Genomic DNA, 16013 nt, shown 5'->3' with positions numbered 1-16013 from the left:
TGCAACTACACGCAGTAATGCAAGGCTTTCTCCCTGGTGTGGAGAAAGCCTCCAGAGGGGGGAGGGGGCGAGCAGGAGTGTCAGGATGCCCACTAACACACAGCTCGCTCCTTTCTTTATCTGCAAAGTAGAGAGTGTCCTGACTTGCCTGCTCGCCCCCTCAAAAGGCTTTCTCCACACCAGGGAGAAAGCCTCACATTACTGCGTGTAGTTACTGCGTGAAGGAGGACTTCACTAAGGTAACGGAAGCTATGTATGGAAAAAAAAATTACCTTTACAACCCCTTTAAACCTTCAAACTACTTAGTGAGAATACCTTGATAATATCCCCATTCTACAATAATAAGCTTTTGCCATTCTGCTTTTTGACTGAAAGTACAGTGTAGTTTATTATACTCCATCTTTATTAGAAAGTGGTCTCTTTATTTTAGTGTTATACATTTCTATGTCCATCATAGACTCCCACTTGTATCAAGGGGAAACTGTGATAGAATTGAAATGTGACTTTAAAATGCAGTTCTGGTGACCTCACTTACAAAAAGATATTGATAAAATATAAAATAAGTCCAGAGATGGGCAATAAAAATGGTAAAAGGTCTAATAAATATGTAACGTGGCATATATGTAACCTCAGCTAATCTTTATTAGTAATTAGTGTCATAGGTATGCGCACAGGGTGTGCCAGGTGTGACTGGGCACACCCTAATACCCCTGCGTGGCGTAGATTCCCCCTGTTTAGACCCTGATATTTCACCAAAGTCCCCTAACAGGGCTCCTAATTTTTTTTTTTTAAATAATAAAAAAAAATTGTAAAAAATAATAAATAAATAAAATAATACAAATAAAAATTACTGACAGCATCCACTGAGTTACTGACGCCAATATCTGCCCTACTGACACCTTCCACTGCTCTACCGACACCATCAGTGGGGTGCATTTGGGGTGCATACCCTAATGCAATAAGCTGGGTACACCGATGATTAGTGTTATGGAGATAAATGGGCAAAATAAATTGTATACAAAATAATAAAATAATCTCAGCTTTATAATATAAATAACAATTGTACATATAAAAAGGAAAAACACAGAAGAATACAATAAATGAGAATAAAGAATATAACACATAATATAAGTAGATAATAACTCAAATATAATAGTATAAGAATGTATTAAATTAATAATATAAGACTGGTAACTTAATATCATGGGACCAGCTCCCCTCTACAGCCATGGCCAAAAGTTTTGAGAATGACACAAATATACATTTTCACAAGGTCTGCTGCCTCCGTTTTTATGATGGCAATATACTTCAGAATGTTATGAAGAGTGATCAGATGAATTGCAATTAATTGCAAAGACCAGCTTTGCCATGAAAATTAACTTACTCCCCCCAAAAAATGTACACTGCATTTAAGCCCTGCCACAAAAGGACCAGCTGACATCATGTCAGTGATGCTCTTGTTAACATAGTTGTCAGTGTTGACAAGGACAAGGCTGGAAATCACTCAGACTGGAAGATTTAAAAGGAGGCTGGTGCTTGAAATCATTGTTCTTTCTCTGTTAACCACGGTTACCTGCAGGGAAACACATGCAGTCATCATTGCTTTGCACAAAAAGGGATTTACAGGCAAGGATTTAGCTGATACAAAGATTTCACCTATATCAACCGTTTATCGAATTATCAAGAACTTTAAGGAGAAAGATTCAATTGTTGTGAAGAAGGCTTCAGGGCACCTAAGAAAGTCCAGCAAGCGCCTGCCTGGACCATCTCCTACAGTTGATTCAGCTGTGGGATCGGGGCACCACCAGCATAGCTCCCAACTGTCCATGATTTGGAGCAATGTCCCTCTTTCCTCCTCATTTGTCCCTCATTTTGATCTATATAGTTGTATATAAAATGCACTTTTTTATATATAACTATATAGATCAGACCAAAATGAGGGACAAATGACGAGGAAAGAGGGACAGAGCCCTGATCCCACAGCTGGTGCCCTGATCCCACAGCTGAATCAACTGTAGGAGACGGTCCTGGCGCTAAACCTTTCATCTGATTTCTAAATTGCTGTATTTGTAAATTCCAAAAGCCAATATAAAGCAATAGTAGTGATATAAAAAAAAACGCTTGTGGGTTTAACCCATCTTGTTTTCTTGTACAATTCCTCTTTAACTGCTTGCGATTCGTCATTTCCCCAATGTCAGTCCACCCCCCCATTCAGTTAGAACACACCCAGGGAACATGATTAACCCCTTCCTCGCCCCCTAGTGGTTAACCCCTTTACTGCCAGTGGCATTTTTATAGTAATCAATGCATTTTTATAGCACTGATCGCTATAAAATGCCAATGGTCCAAAAAATGTGTCAAAAGTGTCCAAAGTGTCTGCCATAATGTCGCAGTACTGGAAAAAAATTCTGATCGCCTCCATTACTAGTAAAAAAAATATTAAGAAAAATGCCATAAAACTATCCCCTATTTTGTAAACGCTATAACTTTTGCGCAAACCAATCAATAAACGCTTATTGCGGTTTTTCTTTACCAAAAATATTCAGACGAATACGTATCGGCCTAAACTGAGGGAAAAAATCATTTTTTTATATATTTTTGGGGGATATTTATTATAGCAAAAAGTAAAAAATATTAATTTTTTTCAAAATTGTCGCTCTATTTTGTTTATAGCGCAAAAATTAAAAACCGCAGAGGTGATCAAATACCACCAAAAGAAAGCTCTATTTGTGAGGAAAAAAGGACGCCAATTTTGTTTGGGAGCCACGTCGCACGACCGCGCAATTGTCAGTTAAAGCGACGCAGTGCCGAATCGCAAAAAGTGGCCTGGTCTTTGAGGCGTGGCAAGGGGTGTGTCCTATGCCTGTATACATTTGCTGATAGATGTCCCTCATTCCCATGTCAAAAAGTTGGGAGGTATGCACCAGTGTAGAGCTTGCTCAGGAATGGCAGCAGGCAAGTGTGAGTGCATCTGCATGCACAGTGAGGCGAAGACTTTTGTAGGATGGCCTGGTGTCAAGATGGGCAACAAAGAAGCCACTTCTTTCAAGGAAAAACATCAGGGACAGACTGATTTTCTGCAAAAGGTACAGGGATTGGACTGCCGAGGACTGGGGTAAAGTAATTTTCTCTGATGAATCCCCTTTCCAATTGTTTGGAGCATCTGGAAATAACCTTGTGCTATCATCAGTCTTGTGTCATGTCAACAGTAAAGCATCCTGAGACCATTCATGTGTGGGGTTGCTTCTCAGCCAGGGGAGTGGGGGGCTCCCCTGGCTGAGAAGCAATTTTGCCTAAGAACACGCCATGAATAAAGAATGGTACAAAAACATTCTCCAAGAGAAACTTCTATGAACCATCCAAGAACAGTTTGGTGATGAACAATGCCTTTTCCAGCATGATGGAGCACCTTGCCATAAGGCAAAAGTGATAACTAAGGCGCGAGGAGAACAAAACATGGAAATTTTGGGTCCATAGCTAAGAAACTCCCCAGACCTTAATCCCATTGAGAACTTAAGGTCAATCCTCGAGGCGCATGAACAAAAAATAAAAAAACACAAATTCTGACAAACGCCAAGCATTGATTATGCAAGAATGGGCTGCCATCAGTCGGGATGTGGCCCAGAAGTGAATTGACAGCATGACTCTGCATAAAATTAATGTAATTGTCAATAAAAGATTTTGACACTTATGAAATGCTTGTAATTGTACTTCAGTCTACCATAGTAACATCTGACAAAAAGATCCAAAAACACTGAAGCAGACTTTGTGCAAATTAATATTTGTGTCTTTCTCAAAACTTTTGGCCACGGCTATATATTTATGTTGTAATATGTTGGCCGATTTATGTGGGATATTAAGTCCAAAATTGACCAGGCCAGATTTCAGTTGATTTCAGTAGATTTCAGTTGACATTTGGTACCTGTTAAAATAATTACATATTACGCATCAAAAGATGCTTGTCGATTGTCAATATGCAAAGATCCAGGATAAGTCTATTTTACACTTCAAACCTGTACTCAGGTCACATTTGGTATCTGTAATCTAATTACACATATCAAAAGGGGTTAGTGGCCAAACAAGATTTACTACACTTATCAAAGGGGACAAATAATGACTCTGATGTGCTCAGGCCACATTTGTTATCTGTAATCTAATTACACATATAAGAGGAAGCTTGTTAGTTTGCAAGAATGCAAATTAGGGCATGGCTGGGGTCATTATCTGTCACTCTGAAAGACAGGATGTAGATCAAAGACGGCCAATCAAATTGCTCAGCCATTCAGTGGATAGGCAATATAATTCTGGAGGTCAGTCTTGTCACTCAGAATATTCTCTGTATATTCTCTGAACATGAAGGCACAGGTCTAGGAAAAGAAGGGAATTATATACTCTGTTCGATTTGTATCGTCTGTGGACTTTGGACTTTGTTCTGTATTGGAAGTCAAATAAAATGCACTCTCTGGAGAACCTGGGGTATTGCTGCGGGACATAACTTATAGTCATCATACTAATACCTAAATATCAATTATCTACTATATTATATCACTACAATTTAAGCATCTCTTCACATTCCTTTAATAGTGTCTATGAATGAACATTGATTTGTGTCTCAATAGGATCTTTGCATATGTAGCAATTCACTTTTAATGTTTGCACGGCCACTTCACTGGGTAAAACTGTGATAAAATCCAAAGAATGTTCCTCTATAGTTAAAGCAAAGTTTTCTGCCATATCTGCATGGCATAATATGGCATTTGAATGTTTCAAAAGATAGTAAATCAAAAAATATTTATATCCGTGTCTACACAAGGTGAATAGGGCACTTGAATACTGCACCACGCACAAAGGGATTAAGTAAGTTCAAGATGTTGTGTCGTAAAGCCTTGTACACACTACTAGTTATTTTTTTTCGTTCAGCTCAGGTCGAAGCAGCTGTACTAACAATCCGATGTTAGCACAGCAATCTCCCCTGCTGTGCTATTGTGTTCTGACAGGGGGATGCCCCCCGCCAGAAGCACTCTGGTCAGTGCTCTCAGTCATTAGCTGAGATCGCAGACCGGGAGTCGGTTGGCAGTCCTTTTTTGGGCATGACCAGTGGCAGCTGGTGGGTCCCCACCCCCCATCTGCCGGTTGGTCCGGCACTTACCCCATCTAGGTGGCGGGTGGTTAGGCGAGCAGCAGCTCCGGTTGCTGACAGCAGCGGATCCGGCGTCCTCAACGTGGAAGGTGGCTGACAGTGGGCTGGGAGCAGCAGCTCTGGTGTCCTCAGCACGGCGGGTGGCTGGCAGCAGCGGCTCCTGTGTTCTCAGCACGGCAGGTGGCTGGCAGCAGCAGCTCCGATGTCCACAGCGCGGTGGGTGGCTGGCAGCAGCAACTCCGTTGTTCTCAGCATGGCGGGTGGCTGACAGCAGCGGCTCTGGTGTCCTCAGCATAGCGGGTGGCTGGCAGCAGCAGCTCCAGTGTCCTCAGCGTGGCGGGTGGCTAGCGGTGGGCTGGGAGCAGCGGCTCCGGTGTCCTCTGCGTGGCGGTGCTGGTTCCGGTGTCCTTTCCTCTATGGCTTCTGCCATGCGTGTCCTCTCTCCTCCTCTTTTCATAGGCATCCAAAAGGATCGCTTGACATTTTGGCCAATCGGGAAAAATGTCAGATCCGCTTCCTGATTGGCGGGGAGGGTATTTAGTGTGAAATACTGTAGCTTCCGACTTTTAACATTAGGACGCTTACCTGTCCTGGAGTCCAGCGATGTCAGCACCGATGCCGATGTCTACATTGGCTGGTTGGGTGCTGCCGTCGCCATAGCTGGTGAGGGAACCCTGTAGTGTAGCCTTTCGGCTTCACGGCCGGGTCCCTACTGCGCATGCGCGAAGCGTTTCTGCGCTCTCTCACTGGCCCAGCAGAAGGGGAAGGAGGAGGAGGGGGGCCGAGCTGCTGATGTACTTTGCCACAGTATGGTCTCCCACGAAAGGTGCCAAATGTGGCACCGGAGGAGGGAAGGAATCAGATAAGTGGATAAGCGATTCCACTTTTGGCTGGAACTCCGCTTTAGTGATTGTTGTGATTCTCTTTTTTTTTGAGTGATTCTCTTTTTTTTTTATGTCATCTTTTCAAAAGAAAACGAGACCCATATATCAGTCCATTAGGTCAATTAAAGCCCCAAAAAAAAGGAGGGGGGCCAGCTGGACCTGTAAGGAGCCCCTTACAAGTGTAATTAAAAAAAAACAGAGGGGGCCCCTTACAGGTGTAATGCAGAAAAATGCAAAAAAAACACGGGAGGGGGGCCAGCCAGGCCTGTAAGGGGCCCTGGGGACCATCGGGCCCCTTACAGGTGTAATGCAAAAAAAAGAAACGGGAGGGGTGCCAGCCGGGCCCCTTACAGGTGTAATGCCTGTATCCCCCTGATGGTGGCCTGGTGTATCAGGGCTATAGGGAACATCATATTTCAACTATGTCATATGAACTCAAACATTGCGGAAAGTACCCTGCTCTCCTGAGAGACCCAGGGGGGCATGTAACCAATTCCTGCCAGCCAAGAATTTGTCAAGTGGTACCCAGAGTTTAAAAGTTACATTATATGATACCAATCCAAGATGCGTTGTAGCGCTATTGCTTCATAGTATCTGCGGACTAGGGCATTGTATCGTGCGGAGGGCCAACCGGGGGATTTTCCCATGCCATATATATTGCAGAAAAAAAGCTGTTGAGGGTAGAGAAGAAAGGTCTGGGCAGTGGGATAGGCACCATCTGCAGAAAAAACAGAATACGGGGCAACACATTCATCTTTAAAACACTAAGACCCCTTTCACACTGAGGAGTTTTTCAGGCAAGACAGCGCTAAAAATAGCGCTGCTATACCGCCTAAAAAACTCCTGCACAGCTACCTCAATGTGAAAGCCGGAGGGCTTTCACACTGAGGCGATGCGCTGGCGGGAGACAAAAAAATCTCCTGTCAGCAGCATCTTTGGAGCGGTGAGAGGAGCGGCATGTATACCACTCCTTCACCGCTCCTTTCCATTGAAAACAATGGGAAACCGTGGCAAGACCGCCCGCAATGCTCCTCTATAGAGGCACATTGCGGGCGTTATTAACTCTTTATCGGCCGCTAGCGGGGGTGAATAATACCGCACCGCTAGCGGCTGATTCCCGCGGCAATCCCGGCAGTATAGCGCCGCTATTTTTAGCGGCGATATACCGCCAATGCGGCTCTCGGTCCAATGTGAAAGGGGCCTTACTAGGCCCATCCCCAAGAAGAGTGGTTCTCTTTTAATTTACAAAGTAATATGAATATTGTTTCTCCAAGCAGATAACCAATCAGTATGGAGGCTATTGCTTTAGCCCTTATGAACACAGGGCTAGATTCAGGTAGAATTAAGCGGGCGTAGCGTATCTCAGATACACTACACCGTCATAAGTTTGAGCAGCAAGTCCTGTATTCACAAAGAACTTGCGCTGAAACTTACGGCGGCGCAGTGTAACTGGGCCGGCGTAAGCCCGCCTAATTCAAAATAGGCTGGTTGGGGGCGTGTTCTATGTAAAATACTAAAGACCCCACGTATTTGACGTTTTTAATAAACGGCGCATGCGCCGTCCATGGACGTATCCCAGTGCGCATGCTCCAAATGAACGTAACGTGAACGTAAATTACGGCCAGCCCCATTCACGGACGAGTTACGCAAACAACGTAAAATTTTCAAATTTCGACGCGGGAACGACGGCCATACTTAACATTGGCTGCGCCATGTTTTTGGTGGTTTATCCTTACGCCTGAAAACCCCTTACGTAAACGGCGTATCTTTACTGCGGCGGCCGGGCGTACGTTTGTAAATCGGCGTATCTAGCTGATTTACATATTCTAGGCGTAAATCAGCGTACACGCCCCTAGCGGCCAGCGTAAATATGCAGTTAAGATACGACGGCGTAGGAGACTTACGCCGGGTCGTATCTTAGCAACATTTAAGCGTATCTGAGTTTGAGCATATGCTTAAAGTTGCGACGGCGGGGATTCGGACTTACGACGGCGTATCTACTGATACGCCCCTCGTAAGTCTATGTGAATCTACCCCACAGTCTGCAGAGTGTATGGGCACATATCATCCAAGACTTGCAATTTTTTTTTTTTATTATTATTACAGGTATTTATATAGGGCCAGATTCTTAAAAGGCTTACGACGGCGCAACGCCATTTGCGCCGTCGTAAGTCCTAATCTGGGCCCTCGTATCTATGGACTGATTCTTAGAATCAGTTACGCATAGATATCCCTTAGATCTGACAGGCGTAAGGCTCTTACGCTGTCAGATCTTAAATGCAATTTTTTTTCCCGCCGCTAGGTGTCGCCTCGTCGTTTTTGCAAATTAGCTATTTACGGCGATTCCCGAACGTACGCGCGGACGATGCAACGTTTCCGTAAGCGTAAACTTGCCCCTGCTATATGAGGGGCAAGTTTACGAAGGTCCGTCGTAAGCCATGTTAAGTATGGCGTCGGGTCAGCGTCGTCTTTTTCCGTCGTTTACGTCGTTTTCGTAAGTCGTTCGCGATTACGACTTTACGTCAAAGACACACACGTCGGCGTCATTGACGTTTTCCGTTGTGAGCTGGAGCATGCGCACTGGGCTATTTTTATGCCCGGCGCATGCGCAGTTAGATCGTCGCGGGGGCGCGCTTAATTTATATACAAGCCGCCCCCTTTGAATTACGCGGGCTTACGCCGAGCCATTTACACTACGCCACCGCAAATTACGGAGCAAGTGCTTGGAGAATACGGCACTTGCTCCAGTAATCTGCGGCAGCGTAGTGTAAATGGCTTACGCTACGCTGCCGCAGATTCTACCAGAATCTGGCCCATAGTGCCTACAATTTACACAGCACTATACATATATTTTGTGAATTCACATCAGTCCTAAGGAGCTTCCAATCTCCAAGCTCATATTTGTACATAGATATACTAGGGCCAATTTAGACAGGAGTCAATAAACCTAATAGCATGTTTTTGGAATGTGGGAGGAAATCGGAGTACCCAGAGGAAACGCCCGCAGGCACAGGGAGAACAATGTTCTCAATTTAAAAAATAAATGGTGAAATAGTAAAACCAGTTTCAGCATAAATGAGTTTGAAATTATTAGGAGTATAGAAGTTTCTGGTTGATTGCCAAGGAAAATTCCACCCTATTAAGTAACGACATAAAAACTGCAGATTACTTGATGAGCTATTTACTGACACAGACCAATAATTTGGGTTTTAGTTCTTAATATGACATCAACCTGGAGGATTTAACAGTATGGGAGCATTCAAACTTGAAGGGTATGTAAACTCTACCAAAGAATGTCTCCTATTTGGTCTATTTGGACTACTGAACCCCTCCCCTCTATGTTATAGAGAAGAGGAAACCAAGAGGTTATTGTAGTTTGGTCCTAGTGTGCATGGGGTGTGCTGGATGTGCCTGGGCACACCCTGATCACGGTGCTGTCTCCCAAGATCTGCTGTGAAATGTTGCATCCAAGGAGTGTGTTGCCCGCGCTGCCTGTGAAACAGTTTGACATTCAGCAGATAGTGAGGCTTGCCAGGGCCGCTCAGTGTGTGAAACTGTCAGGTAATGTAACTGCTTGCAGAGAGAAAGAGCAGCTGTCACAACTCAGCGCTGATGTTGGAGGTGGGCGGGACTAAACAACTATCAAACACCATCTAGTGGGATGGGGTCTGGGTGGGCCGCTATATTTATGTGGCTCCGCCCCCATTTTTAGGCAGCCCAATGATTGGCTGCTGTTTGATAGTTGCTCGGTCCTGCCCATCCCCCACATCCCGGCTGAGTTGTGACAGCTGGTCTCTCTCCCTGCATACAGTTACATTACATGACAATTTCATACACTGAGCGGCTCTGGTAAACCTCATGATCCGCTGTATGTGAAACCCCCCCTCTCCCCTGTCAGCGCCCATGAGTGCTGCCAATCAGAGACCATTAGTGCTGCCAATCAATGCCAATCGGTGCCCCCTATCAGTGCTGTCAATAAATGCTAATCAGTACTGCCTATCAGTGCGGCCAATCAGAGCCGATCAGTGATGCCTATAAGTGCCAATCAGTGCTGCCAGTCAGTGCCGTCTATCAGTACCAATGTGTGCCGCCTATCAGTGCCAAGTATCAGTGCCCATCAGTGGTGCCAATTAGTGCCCACCAACACTGCAAATCAGTGCCACCTATCAGTGCCACCTATCAGTGCTGCCAATCAGTGCCACCTATCAGTGCTGCCAATCAGTGACACCTATCAGTGCCGAACAATCAGTGCCCATCAGTGCTGCCCATCAGTGCTACCTATCAGTGCTCATCAGTGCTGCCTATCATTGTCAATCAGTGCTGCCAATCAGTGCCACCTATGAGTGCCAAACAGGACCCATCAGTGCCCATCAGTGCGGCCTATCAGTGTCCATCAGTGCTGCCTATTGGTGCCAATCATTTCTGCATAACAGTGCTGCTGATCAGTGCCAATCAGTGCTAACAATCTGTGCTGCCTATCATTGGACATCAGTGCTGCCAATCAGTGCCCATCAGTGCTGCCAATCGGTGCCAGTGCTGCCAATCAGTTCCAGTCATTGCTGCTTAACAGTGCCACCAGTCAGTGCCCATCAGTGCTTCCAATCAATGCCAATTAGTGCTAACATGCTGCGTATCAGTGGACATCAGTGCTGCCAATCAGTGCCCATCAGTGTTGCCAATCAGGTGTTCCAATACTTTTGACAATACAATGTGTGTGTGTGTGTGTACAGTACAGACCAAAAGTTTGGACACACCTTCTCAATCAAAGAGTTTTTTTTTATTTTCATGACTATGAAAATTGTAGATTCACACTGAAGGCATGAAAACTATGAAGTAACACATGTGGAATTATACATAACAAAAAAGTGTGAAACAACTGAAAATATATTTCCTATTCTAGGTTCTTCCACCTTTTGCAGCAGACACATCTCTAGAACTGGTAAGAGGAGACTGTGTGAATCAGGCCTTCATGGTAGAATATCTGCTAGGAAACCACTGCTAAAGAAAGGCAACAAGCAGAAGAGACTTGTTTGGGATAAAGAACACAAGGGATGGACATTAGGCCAGTGGAAATCTGTGCTTTGGTCTGATGAGTCCAAACTTGAGATCTTTGGTTCCAACCCCCGTGTCTTTGTGCGACGCAGAAAAGGTGAACGGATGGACTCTACATGCCTGGTACCCACTGTGAAGCATGGAGGAGGAGGTGTGATGGTGTGGGGGTGCTTTGCTGGTGACACTGTTGGGGATTTAATCAAAATTGAAGGCATACTGAACCAGCATGGCTACCACAGCATCTTGCAGCGGCATGCTATTCCATCCGGTTTGCGTTTAGTTGGACCATCATTTATTTTTCAACAGGACAATGACCCCAAACACACCTCCAGGCTGTGTAAGGGCTATTTGACCAAGAAGGAGAGTGATGGGGTGCTGCGCCAGGTGAGAATGCCAAGAGTGTGCCAAGCAGTAATCAAAGCAAAAGGTGGCTACTTTGAAGAACCTAGAATATGAAATATATTTTCAGTTGTTTCACACTTTTTTGTTATGTATAATTCCACATGTGTTACTTCATAGTTTTGATGCCTTCAGTGTGAATCTACAATTTTCATAGTCATGAAAATAAAGAAAACTCCTTGAATGAGAAGGTGTGTCCAAACTTTTGGTCTGTACTGTATATATACAGGGCCGGATTCAGGTAGGGGCGCGCATTGTTACGGCGGCGCAGCGTATCGTATTTACGCTACGCCGCCGTAAGTCAGAGAGGCAAGTATTCACAAAGCACTTGCCTCCTAAGTTACGGCAGTGTATCGTAAATGGGGCCGGCGTAAGCGCGCCTAATTCAAATGAGTATGAGGGGGGCGTGTTTTATATAAATGGGTGGTGACCCGACGTGATTGACGTTTTTCCCAAACGGCCCATGCGCCGTCCGTGGAATTTCCCAGTGTGCATTGCTCCAAAGTACGCCGCAAGGACGTCATTGGTTTCGACGTGAACGTAAATTCCGTCCAGCCCCATTCACGGACGAGTTACGCAAACGACGTAAAATGTTCAAATTTCGACGCGGGAACGACGGTTATAATTAACATTGGCTACGCCACCTAGGGGGCAGGTTTATCTTTACGCGGCGAATCTCTTACGGAAACGGCATATCTTTACTGCGACGGGCAAGCGTACGTTCGTGAATCGGCGTATCTAGTCATTTACATATTCTACGCCGAAATCAACTGAGGCGCCACCTAGCGACCAGCGGGAAAATTGCACCCTAAGATACGACGGCGCAGGCCGTCGTATCTTAGCTAGGTTTAAGTGTATCCCAGTTTGAGCATACACTTAAACATACGACGGGCTTAGATTACGAGTTACGTTGGCGTATCTACTGATACGCCGACGTAACTCTTTGTGAATACGGCCCACAGTATATATATATATATATATATATATATATATATATATATATATATATATATATATATATATATATATATATATACACACATGTGTGTTTGAGCTTTTGAGTGCACACCCCAATGTAATAGGCTTTGCATCCCTATGTTTACTGTATATGCAGCCGATGACATCATTGGCGCATGCCCTCTGAAGGAACTACCACCCGTGCCAGTCCTTCAGAGCCCTGTATCGTGACCAGCAGCAGTGACGTTATTGTGGCTTCGGCCAATCACAGAGACAGAGTCCGCAAACCCTGAAGCAAGACGGGTGAAGATGGAAGCGGCCTGCAGCTCTGACATCTCAGCGCGGGGGGCTTCGTTTTAAGGTAAGATTAACATAACGTGCTAGCATGCGATGCATGCTAGCACATTATGGCTTTACCTTCCAGGGTAACAAAAAAATGTCCAGTGGGCAGACTTAATTCTTGTTTTTTTTTTTTTTTTTTTAAATAACAAACATGTCATACTTACCTCCTCTGTCCAGTTGGTTTTGTACAGAGTGGCCCTGATCCTCCTCTTCTGGGGTCACTAAGCAGCGCTCATGGCTCCTCCTCTTTTTGAGTGCCCCGTGGGAGAAGCGCTCTCCTTCGGAACACCTGTGCTTCCGTGTCCTGCTGCTGCGTCTATTGACACAGACAACAGGACTCGGCCCTTCCCCCCCAGCGCCCGCATCATTGGATTTGATTAACAACAGCGGGAGCCAATGTGAGTGGTCGTATCTATGCGCCTGATTCAGGCGCCTGTGCGCCTGATTCAGAGAATCAGTTACGCATAGATTTAACTAAGATCCGACAGGTGTAAGTGTCTTACACCGTCGTATCTTAGGCTGCATATTCACGCTGGCCGCTAGGTGGTGCTTCTGTTTGTTTACGCGAGGAATATGCAAATTAGGTATTTACGCCGATTCAGAAACGAACGTCCGCCCGGCGCTTTTTTTTTTACGTCGTTTGCGTTTGGCTTTTTCCGGTGTAAAGTTACCCCTGCTATATGAGGGGTATGTGCGGCATATCCTATGTTAAGTATGGCCGTCGTTCCCGCGCAGAGTTTTGAAAATTTTACGTCGTTTGCGTAAGTCGTTCGCGAATAGGGCTCTGCGTAAGTTATGTTCACGTCCATACCAATGAGGCTTTGCGGCGTAATTTCGAGCATGCGCACTGAGATTTTTTCACGAACGGTGCATGCGCCGTTCACCAAAAATGTCAAAAACGCGGGGTCAAGTCAAATTTAAATAAAACACGCCCCCAACATCTCCATTTGAATTAGGCGGGCTTACACCGCCACACATACGTTACGCCGCCGTAACTAAGGGCGCAAGTTCTTTCTGCATACGTAACTTGCGCCCTAAATTACGGCGGCGTAACGTATCTGAGATACGTTACGCCGGGCGGATAGATACACCAATGTATCTGAATCCGGCCCACAGGCTAGAGCTGGTGTGCTCGTACCCGGGGCGAGAAAGAACGTGTTCAGGAAAGTAAAGCGGGGGTCTGGGGGGCTTCTGCATGACAGAAGGTATAGGATGCATTCAGGTGATAAAAAAAACACAAGAGTTTACAACCCCTTTAACAGACTTACTGGCTGAATCACCAGATGACATAGAAAGAAAGTCTTACATGAAATGAATACAGTTATCACATCTATGAATAGGTGAGTTGCGATTTAATAAATGTTTGTATTTGGGTTCAATATACAGCTTTAAGTCAAACCAGATAGAAATGAAGAAAGCATTGCAATACTAAGAATACATGCGGGAGATGTGAGTACAGCAAACCCTCCTACAAGCTGTAATCACGTACAATAAAATGATAGCAGGATATCATAGAATCATATCACAGATAAAGGGAGATGATAGGAGTACCTGAGGGTTGCCCTGGTAGAAGGTGGGTACAGGCGGCCCAATGCAGCGCTATGATCCCAGCACACAGCTGCCAGATGATGAGCCCAGCGCCGGGTATACTGACATGCACTCCGTACAGGTGATGAGCCCAGCGCAGGTACACTGAGTCCCGACAGGTGCAGACTACACGGCCCCGCCCACCTGTCACACACCTGGCCGGCTCTGCGCTGAGAGGCCTTCTAAAGATCGGCATGTCTGTGTTCGGAGCAGCGATATGACTAATACATTATCAATAATTATTCCATTGTATGCTTATTGTAATTTATAGAACGTCAGCTCTTCTCTATATAATCCAATTGTACCTTCTTTGCATTTATTACTCCGTTTATTATTTCATCCTACACTGTGTAGGCAGGAGAGAGTAGGATGGTGGAAGGAATGAATAGCCCTGCTTCTTTCCTGTTTCCCATTTTCATCTTCTTTCTTTCATCTGCTCTTTTATTTTTCTTTCTTTTTTATTTTTTTCCCCCTCTTATGTATTTTGTTGAAGCGTTTAGTTTTAGTTCTATTCCCTCTGTAGGTTTTCCCTTTTGTCGATTGTTCTCTTTCTTGCTTTTTTCTCTCCCTTTTACAAATGTAGTCTCTCCTTACTTTATCATATACTTTACCGCCTCCATCACCCTATTCTTTCCTGCTTTTATCACCTTACTGCCTCCATAATCGAACTCTTTCCTGACTCCATCACTAATGCCGCGTACACACTGTAGTTTTTCGGCATGAAAAAAAACGACGTTTTTTAAAACGTCATTTAAAATGATCGTGTGTGGGCTTCACGTTGTTTTTCGGCTTCTGAAAAAAGACATTTTTTCGAACTTGCTGCATTTTTTCACGTCGTTTTTTAAAATGTCGTTTTTCGTGTGTGGGCAAAAAACGACGTTTTAAACCCGCACATGCCCAGAAGCAAGTTATGAGACGGGAGCGCTCGTTCTGGTTCATAATGGAGTAAGCACATTCATCACGCTGTAACAGACATAAAAGCGCAAATCGTCTTTTACTAACAAGGAATCAGCTAAAAGCAGCCCAAAGGCGAATAGAACTTCCCCTTTCAGAGTGCCGTCGTAAGTGGTGTACATCACCGCGCTTTGTTCATCATTTTTCAAAAACCATGGTGTGTGGGCAACATCGTTTTTAATGATGAAGTTGGAAAAACTTTGTTTTTTGGACATGCTGAAAAACATTGTTTTTTTTTTCATGCCGAAAAACGACCGTGTGTACGCGGCATCACTCTCTCCTGATTCCATCACTTACTCTCTCCTGACTCCATCACTTACACTCTCCTGACTCCATCACTTACACTCTCCTGACTCCATCACTTACACTCTCCTGACTCCATCACTTACACTCTCCTGACTCCATCACTTACACTCTCCTGACTCCATCACTTACACTCTCCTGACTTCATCACTTACTCTCTCCTGACTCCATCACTTACACTCTTCTGACTCCATCACTTACACTCTCCTGACTCCATCACTTACACTCTCCTGACGCCATCACTTACACTCTCCTGACTTCATCACTTACTCTCTCCTGACTCCATCACTTACACTCTCCTGACTCCATCACTTACACTCTCCTGACTCCATCACTTACACTCTCCTGACTCCATCACTTACACTCTCCTGACTCCATCACTTACACTCTCCTGA

General features: G+C 44.9%; 1 protein-coding gene across 1 annotated transcript in view; it reads right to left on the bottom strand.

Moving 5' to 3' along the window:
• SCNN1B (sodium channel epithelial 1 subunit beta) overlaps positions 1-14473 on the bottom strand; it is a 117771-nt gene extending 103298 nt beyond the window's left edge. Inside the window, exon 1 of the mRNA XM_040356665.1 lies at positions 14326-14473. The gene's annotated coding sequence lies outside the window, so the exon portion shown is untranslated. The remainder of the gene's footprint in view (positions 1-14325) is intronic.
• Between the last annotated feature and the right edge of the window lie 1540 nt (positions 14474-16013).

The sequence above is a fragment of the Rana temporaria genome, chromosome 6, assembly GCF_905171775.1.
Source record: "Rana temporaria chromosome 6, aRanTem1.1, whole genome shotgun sequence".
NCBI classification, from domain to species: domain Eukaryota; kingdom Metazoa; phylum Chordata; class Amphibia; order Anura; family Ranidae; genus Rana; species Rana temporaria.
This window is presented reverse-complemented; position numbering and strand designations above follow the sequence as displayed.